Raw genomic sequence first — 18,827 nt, 5'->3', positions numbered from 1 at the left:
GTCATTCCTGTTTACGAGTCGGTGATAGGCTGCAGATGAAATTATTTAGATTTTAAGTACATTTTTTTTAAATAAAAAAGTTCCATGAACGGTTTTACAATGTTCATTTTGCTTTCTAGACCAGTCATTTAACTGAAATAATCCAAACTATGTTATAAAAATGAAACATATTATTTTTTAGAAAATATTTTTCAGTTAAGTTGTGAATTTAAAATATTCAATAACTATTTTTTACAGTTTAATACAATTTATATTATAGAAAATAAATAATGGAATCGATTAATTATTATTTATTTATAAGACACAAGGCTTTCTTCATTTTTGGTAAACATTAACTGCGATGCCCGAAGGGAGGATGTTAACGGTTTCCATTTTTTTAAATTTTTCTAATCAGTACGAAAGGTAACTTTTGCGCGATATAGCGACTTAAAAAAATAAAAAAGTTTTTCGGCACACCCTAATGGTTACACTAGATTAATAAAAAAAGACCTAAAATCTGTTTCTTGGTCAGTGTGTGCACATCAAAAAACCGTTACTCGATATAGTTTACTGTTTTTGTTGCATGGCGCTAAAGATTGAAATCGGAAATCGTTAATTTGAATCATAAAGATATTTAAATACTTAAAGTAAAGATAATTAAAGAAAATATTTAACCCACAAATCCCCAGTGTATCACAGTAGTCACATTGGTTTCCTGTTGACCTAATAAAGTCAGTTTCAGACGTTTTACATAAATACCCATTGTACTTTATAAGCTACTCAGAAACCTATGGAACAAGCATTGTGTCGTTCCTTTTCCTCAGGTTTTAGCAATTTTATTCAACTTTTCTTGGCAGTAGCTGCATGTGGCGCATGGAGTTCTCAAGCGCCTTTCAGCTTCGGGATATATTTTATTTATTCCTGTGATAAGTAAGTATTTAACTCCTTAAGAATTTATTTTTCCTGTAACTAAAAGTGTCAATAATTACTCTGGTAAACTAGTAATTGTTCATGTACTAAATTAAAGTTGTAAACTACGTCTGTTTCTTGCTGAGTCACACGTGTCACAATGGGTTTCCAATTCATTCAGTAACTTTCTTTTCGTACATTTCTATTATCTAAAACCCTCATTTAGTGAACCATGAAAGCTTTGTTCAAAAATTCTTACTTGAACAATGTTTGGGTTTTTGTGGGTTAAATACTTAATTCCCCATATCCTAAGATTCACCTTTTGCAAATATCTAATGTTCTGATAAGAGTTCCCCACCTTAGTTCAGCAACTTCTTACGTGATCCTCTCAGTTCTTAAACTTTCCTTCTTCTGTATCATAAGAAATCATAAACTTTTCCATAATGTGGATGCTGTTCGATATTTTTTCTCCAATTCTTTACTTCTGCATTTTAATGCCTTCCTCTTAATGTCGTCCATTTTAAAAAATATGTAGTGCTTGGGATCAAACCTTCTGGTCTTGAAACCAAGTTTCTTGCCAAAAGGGGTGTCACTTTACATTTTGTTCTGGTAGGGAAGATTCTCCGCTGAGATAAGATCGCCGACACCTTTTATCTCAATGTTTTAGCATACATTTGATCAAACAATATATGTTTATCAAATTAAACGGAGGGGTGAATTACACAATCCTATGTTGTTAAAATGACGTACCTGAAATATTTGCTTGCAATTACTGCGAAACAAAATTAAGTTAATCATGAAATAATACCCATTTCTGTCAGTAGTTCTTAAAGCTCTGTGTTCGCATTAGAGTCTTTGGAAGAACAAACCGTACTACCTTGATTGACAATTTCCATCATGAAGAGAAGCATCTTCCTAAGTTTATTTGATATGGAATATTTGAAGAAGTAAAAGAATGGAAATAAAGGCGTATGTAAATGAAGATATGGGGACTCTTTACGACATTTTCAATCGGGCTCTGAAAATTCATATCAGAATAAATTAACGAAAGAGACGGTTTTAGAGCTAAGCTGTAATGTTTCTAAACATGGTTCCTGTCCTTTCCGAGTGAATCGAAAAACTATATTGACGGTTTACACAAGAAGAGTAGGAAAGCACTTGAAATAGAGTATCAGGAGCAGATAGTGAATTGATACTTCTGTTTCTGAATGCATAGTAAGAGTTCGTTAGTAATTTGAACTTAAATTTTTTGTAACAATTTCATTGGGAAGTATTTCACAGGTCAGGTGGTATTTGCTAAGAGAATTGCTTCAAAAGCAGGTTTACACTTTGTTTTAAATAGCCATTTTCTCTTTTCAGTAATTTCAACTAAAGGTATTGATAGATGTTCTATGTAGGAACAGTGCATGAATTGTGAATTGTTTGCTCGATGCAGAAATATGTAGTGTGATCTACTTTACAACTCACATATATCTGTGTGAGTATTTCTAATACCTGTGCAGTTTCGAATCATTTTTCTTCTAATTTCCCCCGAAATAATCTTCCCGTAGCAAGGACGCCCAAGTTGTAGTTTCCAAAGGGCGGCAAATATAAGCAACGTTTCAAATATAGTTTCAAATTTTGCTGTAATTAATGTAAAAATTCTATTAACTTTTCGATATTTCCAAGTACAATTTCCTCTTGGGCGAGGGGCGAGCGCCCCACCTTGCCCCTGCTGATGGCCGCCCTTTGTCCCGTAGTCAATTTAACTAAGATTTCATAACAATAGTGATTTTTTGATTATAATTTTCTTACCTTGCTTTATTTTTACTTAGATATCATAAACAATTATTTATTACAACTCTTTTATTAAACAAAGGCCAAAGAATTAATTCTATAAGAAGAAAACTGAACTGTTAATGTAATTGTGGAAGTTACACTACATGCGAGCTTTTTTTTTTTGTGGATGACAGTACTTCTGTAGTAAGTCACATAATGATATCTGATAAAAGCTCAGTAAACGAAACTTCCCGAGAAAATTGTTGACTCAAATACTTGTTTGTATGCAAGGAAGGACTTGTCCGGAAGTTATACACCTCTTATACATTTGAGTGCTATTGTAAAACTAAGGGGCAGGACTAGAAAACTCTGCCAAAACATTTTGTACGGAAAAAGGTAGTGTCTCGCAACCACAGGTGGAGAAACACTGTTCCTTCATCTATGACTTGACCATCTATGAGCAGATTCATCCGGACGATCAACAAAAATCTAAATTGGTAGTAACTGGAGACACGGTAGTAGGTTGTGTTTAGAGTTCGTGGTATATCATGAAAAAAATCAAACTAAGTGTCTTAGAAAATGCTTGACGGACAGGATTAACGTTATTATAATGATATCCATTTGACTGATTGAAGTGAAATTCATTCACTCTTGCTGATATAGGAACTTAATGGAGCTAAACGGTAAGAAAAATTAAGACAAAAAGTTCATAAATGAAAGCTATTTGCACGTAGGGAGCCATGTTTCGGGAAATTAAAAATCAAAATTGGTTAACTCTTGGATAATACTAAAGATGAATGGTAACGAATGGACATATTTTGATGTCTATTTAATTGATGTGTAATCATAAAATATTAGTGTAAGTTGCATAGAGAAATATTTGAATTTATATGAATTTTTCCGGATTATCATGAAACAAATATTATACCATGAAATAAGATAACCTACTCAATTATTTAAATGACATTATAAAATGGTAGTACCAAATCCTAACCTTGACAAACATGACACTTATGAAATTCAAATAAAACCTAATAAATAGAAGAATACTGTGAGCCTAAAAGCTCCGCATTTCTAGAACTTCTTGTTTTAAGTCTCAACGTAACAGTATAAAAGAATGACATAGAAAAACAGGTATATTGATTCTGTTAACTTAGTGGAATGTTGCTCATTCCAAGTCTTTATGTACTATTCACGCACTATATCTGAACAAAGTATCACCATATCTAAGCTAATCTGACCAGTCATTCCCTTTCTCCATAACAGCAACATTTTATATATAATCTCTGTTTTTGTTTTCATGTGTACATTTCCCATTTTCATACGCTATTTTGATACTTTCATTTTTGTTTATTACCTTCTGTTTACCTGGCTTTCTACATAGGAAACAAGCTTGACTATTTTTCCTTTTCAGTTACAAAAATAATTTTTTTACAACAAGAATACAAAATTGTATACCCATACGTTATTACATCACATCCGAGTGAACTTCACCAACTTCTCCTCACCTCCTCAAATCATCCATTTGAAAATTATTGAATTTGCTTGCACTTTAAGAAAAGGAAACTGATAAAACCTTGTGTCACTGTCATGGTGTAACGGCGTCTTACACTTGTGCTCACTGGAACCTACCCACATCTAGTAACCGTCAACTTTGCGTCGAATAGAAACCACTATATAGTAACGTGATCTAATTAACAATTTAGTTGCGTTTGTTAGGATTTACTATTTAGATAACTAAGTATTATTAAGACGATATATATACACGCACGTAGCAAAGGAGGGTCCGGACTCCCCCCTTCGAGACCAGAAATGAAAAAATTAAGGAAGGATAAAACAAAATGAAATGACAAAAACAAGGTCAGCGTTAAAAATTAAAAAGGAAACTACAGGAAGCTTTTGCTTACTCTTTCTTATGAGGATATTTGTATTACTTGCAATACGGTGGCGAGGTAAGCGATGTATTCTGGAAAAGTCAGGGAATTTGACATTTCAAGAAAAGTTATGGAATTCTCAGAATTCCTGCTACTAATCAGGGAGATTTCAAGCTTTCGAAAGCATAAGTGCCGTTGTGTGACAGCGTGGACATTATTAATCATAACTTTTCGTATCGCATCTTTGCAGTATCAAACATGTTTTTTCAAGTACAATTTTCTGTTGCTCCTTTAACCTGTCATTTCGAACCGACAGTAGTTGACGGAATAATAAAAACAAAAAAAGAAATATGTTGAAGGAAAGTTCTGTTAGCATTTGATTCAACAGAGAAAGGAACGCATATATTGTAAAACTAGTTGAATATACACATGCTTCGCACAGGGGTTGTATTTGGAAGTCAACGCCTGTGGGAGTATCACCATTGATCTCAGCGACCGCGAAAACTATGGATTTGTTACTAATATCGGTCATTTTGGGCTATTTTTTTCATGTCTCAGTATCCACGCCCTGCTAGCTCCTGGCCCGCATACTTGCAAGTCATCGCTAATGGAAGTGTCACCATTGATTTCAGCGACCGTGAAAACTATGAATTTGACCATACTAATATCGATCATTTTGGATTACTTTATATGTCTTGGTATCTCACCCTCTTCCGGTGATCCCGGCCCGGAGCCGAATAGCGTGAATTTGCAAGTTAATGCGACTGGAGTTTCACCATTGATTTCAGCGACCGCGAAAAGATGAATTCGGAACTAATAGATGAAGTGGTAGAGCGTTGGCTTCGCATTTGGGAGGTCGTGGCTTCGAACCCCGCTTCCTACCATCCTGAGGTTTACCAGGGTTTCCCTCAGTCCTACCAGGCAAATGCCGGGATGGCACCTACTAAACAGGCCCTGGCCGATACCTTCCCAAATCCTTTCCATTGTTAATGTTGTTGGATATTCAATGTAAAATAGCCTATGTGCTGTATCTGTTAATTGTTAAATAAATAAATAAATATCGATCATTTTCTACTACTTTTACATGTCCCGGTAAAAGCCCCCCTGAGAACTCCCTGGTTCGAATTTCGACAAAAAACGTTTAACTCTGGTCTGGAGCCTGGACCAAGGTATTCCTGACTAAAATTTGGTAACGCTCGGTCAATTTGTCTGGTTCCCAAGCCGGTTCCTGTAAACGCCCCCCTGAGACACCACTATTTCGATATTTTAAAAAAGTGCTTCCTCTTGTCTGGGGTCTGGGCCAATGTGTCCCTGACCACTATTTGGTAAGTCTCGGTCCACTCGTCTGGTCCCCAGGCCGCACAGAGACAGACAAACACACAAGCAAACTGTTTATTTTATTTATATTATAAGATAGTTTACAAGACAGTACTCAGTATGTACACCTTGTCTCAAAAAGGTTGAGCGCATTCTTTATTGGTATTTTGAGGCAAAAATTTTCTAAGTCCAGCTTCGGGTATCTTCGGGAAAAAGTAAGCCAGGTTCGAACCTCCAAGCCAGCCTTTGCAATCGGGAAAAAGTTTGCAGATGTGTTTTTCTTCTTTTAAATATAATAAGACGTGTTACCAAGTGTTTAAAAAAGCAACATTGATTGAAATACTTAATGATACAATATTTCGAAACTTTTTTTATGTTAGCACATGCTTGTTAATCATTTAGCTCTCCATACGTAATGGAACATTTAAATACGTTAAAGAATCTTTTCATATGTAAAAGAATGCTCAAAGTTAAGAAATAGAACATAATTATCGCCTGAGTACTAAAATAAAAGTCAAAGTAGAACAGAAACAGCGTTTGTAATGGATATGAATGTCATAATTATCTTGAGATCCGTTATACATCGCTAGAAGCTTGTGTTAGCTCATTGGTAAGCTGTCGGGTTTCAAATCATAAGGTTGAGAGTTCGAATCCCGTCTAGGTTAATCCTTTTTTTTAAATCATATTTTCCGCAATGCATGGAAAATTATATAAAATAATTACATTAGAATACATAAGTTGTATATATATAACATAATCATTGCAGAACATAGTAATTATTATGTTTAAAATATAACATCTGAGATAATTTTCACAGTAGGTCGGTATTATACATGAGGATGTAAATGCAAGTTAGGAAAATCATTTAATAGCAATAAATAAGTTATTTAGTGTATTTATTTGCATCTATTTGTCATACAGATGTAACTTCTCAATATTCTCATTACAGAATGTCATTTACATTCGTGAAATACAATATATTCCTACGGATATAGAAAGTATCCAAAGACGTATCCTGCTTCAAGACACATAACTTTTCCCGATCCCCTTAACGTCACGGGAAGAAACACAAATTCTCTTTAGAACGGAATGTCGTTACTTAGAGTCTCATTCGAATACGTTGAATATGTTTTTGTATATTCATCTCTCTCTCTCTCTCTTTCGCTTTGTTTATTTGTGTGTGTGTGTGTGTGTGTTGCGGAATATCCCAAGTTGAATACATTTGCCAAGTATATGAGCATCATTGTCATCGAATACCAGAAATTGAAAGTCGTGTTTCTTCAGGTTGGGTTTCCGTGTTCATGTTAGCTCACTGGTAGAGTACGGACTTGCCAATAAAGAGGTCTTGAGTTCAAAGCCTACAGCTAATTATCATTCTTTTGTTGGTAGGATTGCACAGAAATCGGATACAAGGAGTGGTTTACTTCTAGAAATATTTTCAGAAGCGTTTAGGTAGCCCTGAAAAGGGCTGTTTTCGGGAGTTAAGGGGGGACATTAATATTGTGTCCAAGGCCCTTCTGAATTTATTACACGCTCCATTCTTCTGGGCATGGAATCTATTACTTGGGTGACAAATCTATCTCCTTCCCCTACCTCCAGCCATGCTCCGGAAACAAGATGTCACAGGTCATCCTGAGTTCTTGGTGGATCTGCCTCAGGCCAACTGTCCCTTAGAGTACGCTTCACTTCTGCCCACATATTTTCTATGGGATTGAGGTCTGCTCCACGAGGCGGCCAGTCAATTAAATCAATCTCAGGCTGCCCTGCGAACCATTCCTGAACCACACGGGAAGTATGTATTGGCGACTGGTCTTGCTGGAACTGAATTACACCATCAGGCTGAAATACTCGTACAGATGGCACCATGATATTACTCATAATGTCTAAGTACTGAGCACTGTCCAGATGTCCTTCAATTCTGTGAAGCTGTCCTGCTCCGCGACTGGAAATCCATCCCCAACATGAAATAGATACATGGCCACTGCGATTGCAAGCAGCCACATATCGAGGGTCATATCGGATGCCTCTCGGACGATACACAAAACGGCGTCCCTCATTTGATGTTGTGAATATGGATTCATCTGATAAAACTACGTTTCCCCGATTGCGACCCACATTCGCCTGTGCAAACGCGAGACGGTAAATTTTGTGGTCGTCTGAGAGTTTTTCCTTCACGGCAGCAACACAGCTACGTAACCCAGCATGATGAAGCCTTCGTAGAGCTGTATGCTTACTACCAGGAAAGAGAGAAGCTTCCCTTAGCTGTCTAGACGTCCTTAGTGGGTCTAACCGGGCTTCGTTTACTAATCTCGCATCTTGGGCTTCGGTTGACACATGCGGACGACCAGGAGATCGTAAATTATCAGTCTGACCTGTAGCACCATATTTCCGAATCCATCGCCTTCCTGTAGAGGCCGGGACACCTACTCGCCTGCTAGCTGCAGTTGCAGAATAACCTTCCAACTCCCATAAAGTAATTACTGCTGTACGTCTATCCATAGTTACCAATGTTCTCAGCTGTGAGAAGGAAGCAATAGGTAAAAGCTAGTACCTGACGTGTGATTGGTTACTTGCACGACACGCCTATTGTGGGGTGGGGAACGACTTGGTCAACGACTCGCGAAAGAAATCTGAAAATGGTGCGCTGTAATAATAATATTAAAAACAGTTTTTATAAAGGAATATTAATACATACGAAAAGCTGTTTAAAGAATGAATTGTTATACTGACTTTACACGTATAAAAACATATACCATATACCAAACAGATTGAGCGATATGATGATAGCTGTTTTGAGACAAACACTTTCGAAGTCCAACTTCGGGTATCTTCGGAAATCAGTAAACTAAAGCTGCTGGTTCGAACCTCCAAAGCCAACCTTAGTAATCGGGAAACGATGTACAGATATGTTTTTCCTTCTGTTAAATATAATAAGACATGTTGAAATGGTATTAAGTGTAGAAAAAAGTAACATTGAAATAATTAATGATACAATATTTCGAGACTATGTATTCACACTCTCGTTTCGTCATTGTGATTTCCATACGGAAAAGAACATTTACGTATGAGCTCAGTTATATTTCAGAAGCAGCTTCCGAAAAGCGGTCATGTTAGCTCAGTGGTACACCACCGAGCGTTTAAATCGTGAGTTCGATTCCCGTTCAGGTGAAATTCTTTTATGATATTCTACTTTCCTCAATGCATGAAAATTATGTAAAATAGTTACATTACAATTCATCAGTTGTATATATCAGTTGAATATATATATTCATATCATCAGTTGTATATATCAGTTGAATATATATATTCATATCATTTCACGACATAAGTAATTCTTATCTTTAAAATATAACATCTGAGGTATTGACAGAACGTCGGTGTGTTATGTGTGAATATTGAATACAAATTTAAAAAATCGTGTAATAGCAATAAATAAGTTATGTAATGTATTTATTTGCAGCTACTCTCATCGCAGATAACTTCTCAATATTCGCATTACAGCATTTAGGTAGAGCATATCGAAAATCGGATCGTGGTCCAAGACAAAAAACTAGCTAGCCCCAAACTGTCACGCAAGAAATTCGCGAATCGCAAAAGTAAAGTGAAGAGATTGAGAGCGGTAATTCCTTAATCGCTCTCTCTCAACTCTCTCTTATCTGCATTTATACACATAAAAGTGTATGTATGTATGTTCCAACATAACTCATGTATGCCTAGAGCAGGGTTTCTCAACCTGGGAGTCGCGACCCCTAGGGGATCGCGAAGATAGGGGGAAGAGATAAATATAGTTAGAATCTAATACCAGAAATTATTTTTAAATATTATTTTTAATTTTGTTCTGATAAGCACACTTTTATTTTTTATAGACAATGTAAAGAACAATAAAAAATAAGTCTACTGAACATTTTCAAAGGGTGTAGAATTCGTGTTACTATTCGGTTCAAAGTCTCTTGTCGTCGCGAATTCTGTCGAGAAATTTGAAGTTTAAAATATACAAAACGATAATCATGCCTGTTGTTCTGTATGGTTACAAAACATGGTCGCTTACTCTGAGGGAAGAACATAGACTGAAAGTATTTGAGAACAAGATCCTTAGACGAATATTCGGACCCAAGAGGAACGGGAATGGGGAATGGCGGAAACTTCATAACGAGGAACTACATAATTTATACGGTTTACCCAACATTGTTAGGGTCGTCAAGTCTGGAAGGCTTAGGTGGGCAGGTCATGTAGCTAGAATGGAAGAAAGTAGAAACGCTTTCAAAATCTTGACTGGAAGACCAATTGGAAAACGACCATTAAGAAGACCTAGGCGCAGATTGGAGGACAATATTAAGATGGATCTCGCTGAGTTAAGAATACAAAGTAGAAACTGGATCCAATTGGCTAAGGATAGAAGTCAGTGTAGAGCTTTTGTGAACGCGGCATTGAACCTCCGGGTTCCATAGGCCATAGAGTTAGTTAGTTAGTAGAGTTGTTTAAAAATGAATTTAAATCAAAGAGGTATGATATAAAACTAATGAGAACTGTATATAGAAATACTAGAAAAATACACATGCAACAAAACCTGCACATTGAAATACAATTAAAATTAAAACCTAATGAGATACCTAAGCATGGTGTAATTTCATTAGTGCAGCAATGTCCGGTTCAATCTTCATGACGAACATTATCAAGCCATTTCCAACTGATAAGCGATTTCTTATCTTTGTTTTAATGTTTACCATAAAAAAACACACTTTCGCACAAGTACGATATAGCAAATGGAATTATTACTTTTAAAGCAGCAATCCCCAGACCAGGATATTCTTCTCTCCTCATCAGGCAGAACTTGTCCAAGTCTTCGTTACAAAAAACCAGTTGCAAAGACTTGTCGCATGATCATTCTATTATTTGGTCAAGAAGTTGTGGGCTTAGATCGGATACGTTAATGGCCTCTTCAATGAAGGATTTTAACATTCATCTTGAACCAGCACCTTCGTCGTTGGGAATATAGATATTACAGTTACTGTATCCACTGTCAGTGCCGGGCGCCGAAAAAAGGGGCCACACATTTCGGAGGAAGTGTATTACTCATGTTAGGAAAGTACATGTGCACATGTGTAAAATAGAAGGAAAAACGTAATAAAATGTGCTCAAAATTAAGAAAAGGTAGGGTTTATTTTGAAAATGTTATTGAGCTTCGTGCCAACCATGGTGGCGCTTCGTAGGTAGTCTGTCGACGTCACTCATATATACGGTGACATCGTACTATACTGTCGCCCCGGGCGCTGATTTTCCATGGCACTGTTCACTATAAACAAAAAAATGGATTCTAGTATTATAGAAATAGGTATGTTAAAAATCCCACACAAGCTTATTATAAAACAAATTATAAAAGGGTCGCTGGCAAGAGCGTGTGATAAAAGGGGATCGTGATAGGAATTAGATTGAGAACCACTGGCCTAGAGTAATTTTAACCACATTTCTTATAGTTTCAAAAAGACTGCTGTCGGGTTACCTATGGTGAATGGGAGAGGGATACATATAAAAGATTGCTAGAAAATGATCGATATTAGATTCATAGCTTTTGGGGTCGCTTAGATAAATAGTGAGACTTTCAATTTCGCTTAACTCCGATTAAGCTCTCATTAGTAGGGATGGGCACGAACGACTTTTCTTTGAAACTCGACTCGACTCGAAACAGACATCTTTGAGGTCTACTCTTGGACTCGGCGCGAAAAATATCTTCCAACTCGACTCGGATTAGAGTCAAGTCGAACCAAAACGAGCCAAATCCTGTGTGTAGTCCTACCTAGACAATACATAGACAATAATTATTCTATCATCAATTATACTACTATTACTACAAATAATAATAATAATAATAATAATAATAATAATAATAATAATTATTATTATTATTATTATTATTTTATTATTATTATTATTATTATTATTATTATTATTATTATTATTATTATTATTATTATTATTATTATTATTATTATTATTATTATTATGACAACACCGTGTACAAACATGAACAATAGATGGTTAGTAAAGGAATACTAAAAGCTAGTTGACTGCCGACGTCGGTAGTCATGAACTCTACAAGGCAAAGACATCGTTCATTACTCTAAGCTGTAAGCGTCGGTGGACTACAGATGGTCAACTATTGACCTCTCGCCAGAAATTGGTGGCCCCGCAGCGACGATCCGTGGTGGCCCAAGTTGCATTTTGAAAACTTTACTACCAGCAGCAGAGACGCGATGAAACGCCAACGAACCACAAAATTACTCTCCCAAAATATGTCAAAATGCCTATATGTGTGATTTGTTTATATTTAGGTGAATCAAAAAAACACAAAAGAAATACCCGGGGTGGACGCAAGCTATCAATATTACGATTACTAGGCACGTGTTCTTCTGACTTCCCCACGGAAACGATCATAAAAAGCTTGGTTGTTGAAGGATAAATCATTGGCGTCTTAATTTAGCCAATCAGACAAACCCCTACATCTCGAGTTCTAGAAGGTGATACCGTGAACCGTTTCAGATTTATTGCTTCCTGGTGGAGTACTATCCATGAGCAACATTTGAGCATAATAGCCGACATGCATCTTCGGTGCCTCTTATCTTTAGTACAATTTTAACCAGAGATGGTGTGGGTCAATGAAAATTTGATCCACGACCCACCATGACCCACTATCACCCACCACCCAAATGCCCCATTGGCCCACTCTGACCCATCAACCATCGTGATCCACTCTGACCCACCACCAACTATGAACCACTCTGAACCATTGCGACCAACTCCGACCCACCAAAACCCATCGACATCAACTCTGACCGATGGCCCACGTCCTCCTCTCCATTGACTAAAGAGGTTACACTTGTAATAAAACAAGACTGTGAAATTATCACTTATCGGAGTTTGAATTTCTACCGTCAATGGCTCAAGCACCTCTCTGTTACAATACTGGTGAGTCTGACCTTTACGATATATAATGGCAAAGTGTTTCTCATCTTCCAAATTAAAATGAATTTAAATATATCATATATAATTATTTCTTTGTTGCCTTACAGACACATTTCAGTAGAAAATAGGGTGAAATTTGAAAGTTTCAAATCAAGGAAAAGTAGACCAACGTAAAAAAAAGAGAGAGAGAGAGAGAGAAACTAATTTTCTATATAATTAAGCATGCCGTACTAATTGAAAATGTCCATGTAATTAAGTTTAGAATACAAATTTTATGGCCATTTTTCTCTAACTTTATGGCTTGATTGCCTTATGCTGGGAACGCTCCATATATTAAACACCAGCTTCAGCAATTATAAATAGAAAGCAGTGGGTATAAAATTCAAAAAGAACTTTAGTTTGTATTACTCAATTTGTTTCTCAACTAATATCAATCGTTTTCGATTATTTTTACAAATCAACCCACTACCAATTTCCAATATATAGAAAATGCACCCCCGTCCCCCCGCTCATAAAAGATAATTTTAAAAAATGCCAGGACATATTCTCTTTATTTTTAATAAAGAGTTATATGCTGAATTTCAGCTCTCAGTTGAACGGCTTGTAAGATACTAAATTTTTCGCAAAAATTCGGACTTCTACTCCCCCTAAGGATATGTATTATAATGAAAGTGACACGCGTATGATAACTTCCCAGTTGGGAACGGAGACTGATTATATACCAAACGTCAATTCATTTGACTTTGCAATTTGACCGTGATGATTACGCAGACATAGTTACTTTCAATTTTTTATGATACATATCCTTATTTCATATGTTACAGATGATTCAAAAATATTTTTTTCAAGCAGTTAGCTCCTCTAGAATCTCACAGGCTGCTTCCCAAAATCCAACTCCTACTATCCTATGACAATCCAAAAGTAACTGAACTTTTTTTATTAGGAACAAATGACAAAAGAAAAATGGAGATCTTGAAAGTAAAATGTAGAAAAGCTCGGTGCCCCCAATAACTACATATTTCTCCGCCCCTTCATCCCGAACTTAAAAATAAAACTTAATTCGAATATGGTTAATTAGTGAATTTATTACAGTTAAATTCCACTCACTACATGCTACAGCTACAACTATGTAACAAAAAATAACAACTGTGAAACATGTTCTCAATTACTATTAGATTTCTTACGCTATTATTAAACATATTAGAATAGTAAAAGAGGATTGTTCGTGAAGTAGTATATTTGCTATTGATTTATAACTTTTTCATACGGAAAAAAATTAAAATTTTATTCAAGTTTTAAACTTTGCACTCTGCAAATATGTTGCCCTCTAGGCAATGGGACTAATGTGAAATGTGGACTAATGTGGACTAATGGGAAATGCTGCACTGTTAGCGGCACTGAAAACTTACGATTCGATTCTAATATCGAATGATTTCTATATCTTTTTGTCGCTACGTAACCACCCTGGGTGCTAATGGAAGCTTAATTGGACTTGAATTGAAAGTAGAACTATTCACCTAAGCGACCACGAAACTATGGATTCGATACTAATATCGACCCGTTTCTAGCATTTTTGATATGTATCCCGACAGTACTCTTTTTCCAGACTGTAAGAAATATAGTTAAAATTGCTCTAGATATATCAGAATTATGTTGAAATACACACATAAATCCACTTTTATATTCTGTATAAATAGAGAGTGAGCGAGCGAGCGAGCGAGAGAGGGCGACTCAAGGCATCACCACTTCCACATTGCAAAAGCATATATCAGGAATTGAATTGAAAATCTATGTAAAGACTTTCTGCTGTGGCATGCTTCACAAGGACAATTCCAGTCTGCTCACGTGACCTTTGGGGTTCATGAATTTTTTTGCGAGCGTTCCGACTTTGGATTCTCTGTTTATACCTTCTGTTTATGCATCGAATAACTTTTCAAGAACATAAATGACATTCTGTATTATGAATGTTGAGAATTACCCTCTATATGACAAATAGCTGCAAATAAATACACTACATGATTTATTTATTGCTATTGAACGAGTTTCTTAACTTGTATTTACATCCTCATATATAATACCGACCTACTGTGAAAATTATCTCAGATGTTATATTTTAAACATAATAATTACTATGTTCTGCAATGATTATGTTATATATACACAACTTATGTATTCTAATGTAATTATTTTATATAATTTTCCATGCATTGTGGAAAATATGATTTAAAAAAAAAGGATTAACCTAGACGGGATTCGAACTCTCAACCTTATGATTTGAAATCCGACAGCTTACCAATGAGCTAACACAAGCTTCTAGCGATGTATAACGGATCTCAAGATAATTATGACATTCATATCCATTACAAACGCTGTTTCTGTTCTACTTTGACTTTTATTTTAGTACTCAGGCGATAATTATGTTCTATTTCTTAACTTTGAGCATTCTCTTACATATGGAAAGATTCTTTAACGTATTTAAATGTTCCATTACGTATGGAGAGCTAAATGACAAACAAGCATGTGCTGACATCGAAAAAAAAGTTTCGAAATATTGTATCATTAAGTATTTCAATCAATGTTGCTGTTTTAAACACTTGGTAACAAGTCTTATTATATTTAAAAGAAGAAACACACATCTGCAAACTTTTTCCCGATTACAAAGGCTGGCTTGGAGGTTCGAACCTGGCTTACTTTTTCCCGAAGATACCCGAAGCTGGACTTAGAAAATTATTGCCTCAAAACACCAGTAAAGAATGCGCTCAACCTTTTTGAGACAAGGTGTACATTTTATAATAATTGAGGTCATAACGAAAGGAAAATTGTTATATTTGAATAAACAGGAGAAGGACGTAAATATTGCAAATACTTATCAATACTTTTTTTATTGTTTGCTCGAAATTTCTTCATAGTTTGTTATTAAAATACTTGCCAACATATCTTCATTTTATTGTCCTAACAAACCAATATATAAAAATAGTAAAATAGTTTAGATTGATCGAGCTTATGGGCCTTAAGAATTTTATGTCACTCCCCCCTTCCCCCCGTTGCGCAATCCTGGCTAAACGAACCAATATATGTTCCAGTAAAGTAGTTTAGAGTGATCGAGCCCCTTTTGCGATGACCACAGTATTTCATGTCACGAACCCCCCTTCAAGAAATTCTGGCTACGTGCCTGATATATAGCCCAATACCTCCATAATATCCGTTAAACTGAATGCCATACTTAGAAAGTAAATGAATATTTAAATATTTAAATTGTGAAATAAATATAATAGAAAAAAATATTCCAGAACGATGGAAGAAGCTGTCGTCTAAATTGCTTGCCAAGTACATATGAAAGCAGTAGAAAATGTAGTTTGTTACTAATTTTTAAAGTGATATTTTAACCTATCATACAATGGCAGGGCGACAAAAAGGAGTCTGATTTTTTTTCTTTTTTTTTTTTTTTTTTTTTTGAGATGACAAAGGTTATACAGGTATTAAATATGGTAAGCGAATTATGAATTATGAACAGGGTGGCCCGAAAAAACTCATTTTTTTATTTCGAAGTTGTAATAGCGCGGAAAAGTTGCGAATTATATAGACAAAGAAAAATAAAAAATCCAAATCCGTTGACATCTTCCGGTCGCGCATACACCCTACAGTTTGACAAAATATTTAAAAAATCAATTTTGCGATTCTTTTTTTTTTAATTTTTGAATTAGATATATTCGTAATGTAATAGTTTTTAACGTCTTGAAATAGAGCCTAAAAACATTATGTTTTAATTTGGTTTAGATCAGTTGATATCTTCCGGTCGCGCATACGGCCTAAAATTTGTCAAAATATTGAAAATGTTACATTTTTACGAGTTTTAAAAATATCTTTATTATACTGTTTTTAAACGTAATTCTTACAGTATTTTTTAATTTTTGAACATAAGAACATTGTGTTTTATTAAGATTCGAATAAATTAACAACTTCCCATTGCGCAATGATCCCAACGCTATAGAAAAACAGTACTTAAAAAAGATAGTTCTGTTACATGAAGGGTGATAACGGTAACAACGTGCATGGTACTTTTTGATTTGCTCTATATTTAAAAAGCCTAAATATTTATTTGAGTTACAATGTAGTTTCTAACAATAATCTTACTTTTATAAAAAAAGAAAGAAACAGAGTTCTCAAGAAATAGTTCATGTTAGTTGAACCTGTCCAGTGCCATTAGTACTCTTCTCTATTTTGTAGCCGAAGGTACTTTGAGGACTGATTTGCTGGTGAATGTATGCATAGAAGATCTGGAAAGCAGAGTGGTTCTTATAAATGCATCTCGTCATTCAGCTCCTCAAACTTTTCCTGAGGCTTCCGTGACGAGTTTTACACAGCGTTCAACAGCCTGCGTGTGAACTGCAATTGCTTGAAAGTAATATTTCTGTTCAGGAATTGAGTCACTGCCGATGTGCGATTTGATCACGTCGTCACTGATTTCTGCCAACAGTGGGTGAGAAGATAATTCACAGCCCAACCAGTTGATAATTTCTGAGTATTCTTGCGCATTAAAGTTGATTTTTGGTGGCATGAATGTTCTTACTGTTCTCCTTTTTTCATCTCTCTGCCTAGCCTTCAGAATTCTTTGCAGTCCGAGCTCTCTTATGTGTTTCCTGTCATCTTGAGTCATGGATAACAGTAAGTATTCTGGGTGGGCAAAAAAAAAAAAACATTCCGTTCCTTCACAGGGTCGACAACAACAAGGAAAGGTTTTGGCAAATACCTGGTAGACTGTACTCCATGGTAAACAAGTTTCGGGTGTCTGTAAAGTGTTTACTTGTGTTACGGGATATGAAGTCAGGACAAGTTAGGATATCTTTATTTCATGTGGAAATTCAACCAGCCATCAATGGAAGCCAAGCAGCCTTCAAGGGTTCACTGCCTGATGTTATTAACACCAATATTCTGTTGTACGTCGCTAGCTGACTTTACATTCAAAGATTAATTAACTATTGCTTTGCTGTTATTGAGCACGTATTTGTACTTGTAATTTGTAATAAACACTGGTAGCAACTTCCTATTACCTTTTGCCTACCAAACAGTCTCACACGCGACGCTTTTAATTTGCTTTGTTAGATCAATTGCTTCTCCCAATTGGTTCGACCTCATTGGCCCCTCATAGTCAGGCTACTGCAAGACATTGTCCGTTTCGTTCGTTTACCCACGACACGATGTTACAACAAGGAAGTAATAAATACAGAAGTAAGTACTTTGACTCAGGTGAGTCTCCTTTTGGTTTGTTTACCTGTAAACGATAGCAATCTCAGGAGCAAGTTTGACAACTTGGTGTTGAGTCGACGACATGTAGAAACATGGAATTAGTCAATGCCAGTTTTGGGTAATCGACCACGCTCAGGAAACTCTGTGGTGTCATCATCATCCCATTCTGACGTCATAGGGACAGTGAGGTCAAAAGCAATTGAGAGAGCACGATGTGGGTCTTTGGATCTCAACCACGACGCGAGACACATCAGGGTCTTCCTGCCTTTGGGTTCCGGTATTCAATGCCATGATTGATTCTCGGACAAGTTTTCATCGTGGACTTCATCAGGACAACCCAACCTGCAAGTCGCTGGATCTTCGAGGACAGCGCCTAAATATCACCTATGAGTAAGAAGGAGAAGATTTGAACTACTTCGAATTAGGGTGAGACTGTTCAAAATTAGTTTCTATTCCCTTTCTCTATCATCTATTCCTTAACGCCCTTATTGCTACCAATTTTCAATGAAAATGCATTGGTTATTTTCAAATTATTTTAACACTAAATTCATATTCATTAACCTGTCTAATTTTGCTCATGGTTCTAGTCGCCTAAGACTAGTGGTTGAGTCGCGTCCATTTAGCATGTGCTTTACTGCTATAAATTTGGTATTGTTATCCCCCACCTCTTAGGTGTCTCTTGTTTCTATCCCGACAGTTAAGTGGTGTCGGAACATGGTAAATTGCGCCGTGATTTTTGGTATCTCTGCGGTCCTCTCGCTGCTTCAAATTGTTTTTCCTCCC

Source organism: Thermobia domestica, chromosome 3, assembly GCF_964235325.1.
Source record: "Thermobia domestica chromosome 3, izTheDome1.hap1.1, whole genome shotgun sequence".
Classification (NCBI taxonomy): domain Eukaryota; kingdom Metazoa; phylum Arthropoda; class Insecta; order Zygentoma; family Lepismatidae; genus Thermobia; species Thermobia domestica.
Note: the sequence above shows the minus strand (reverse complement) of the source record.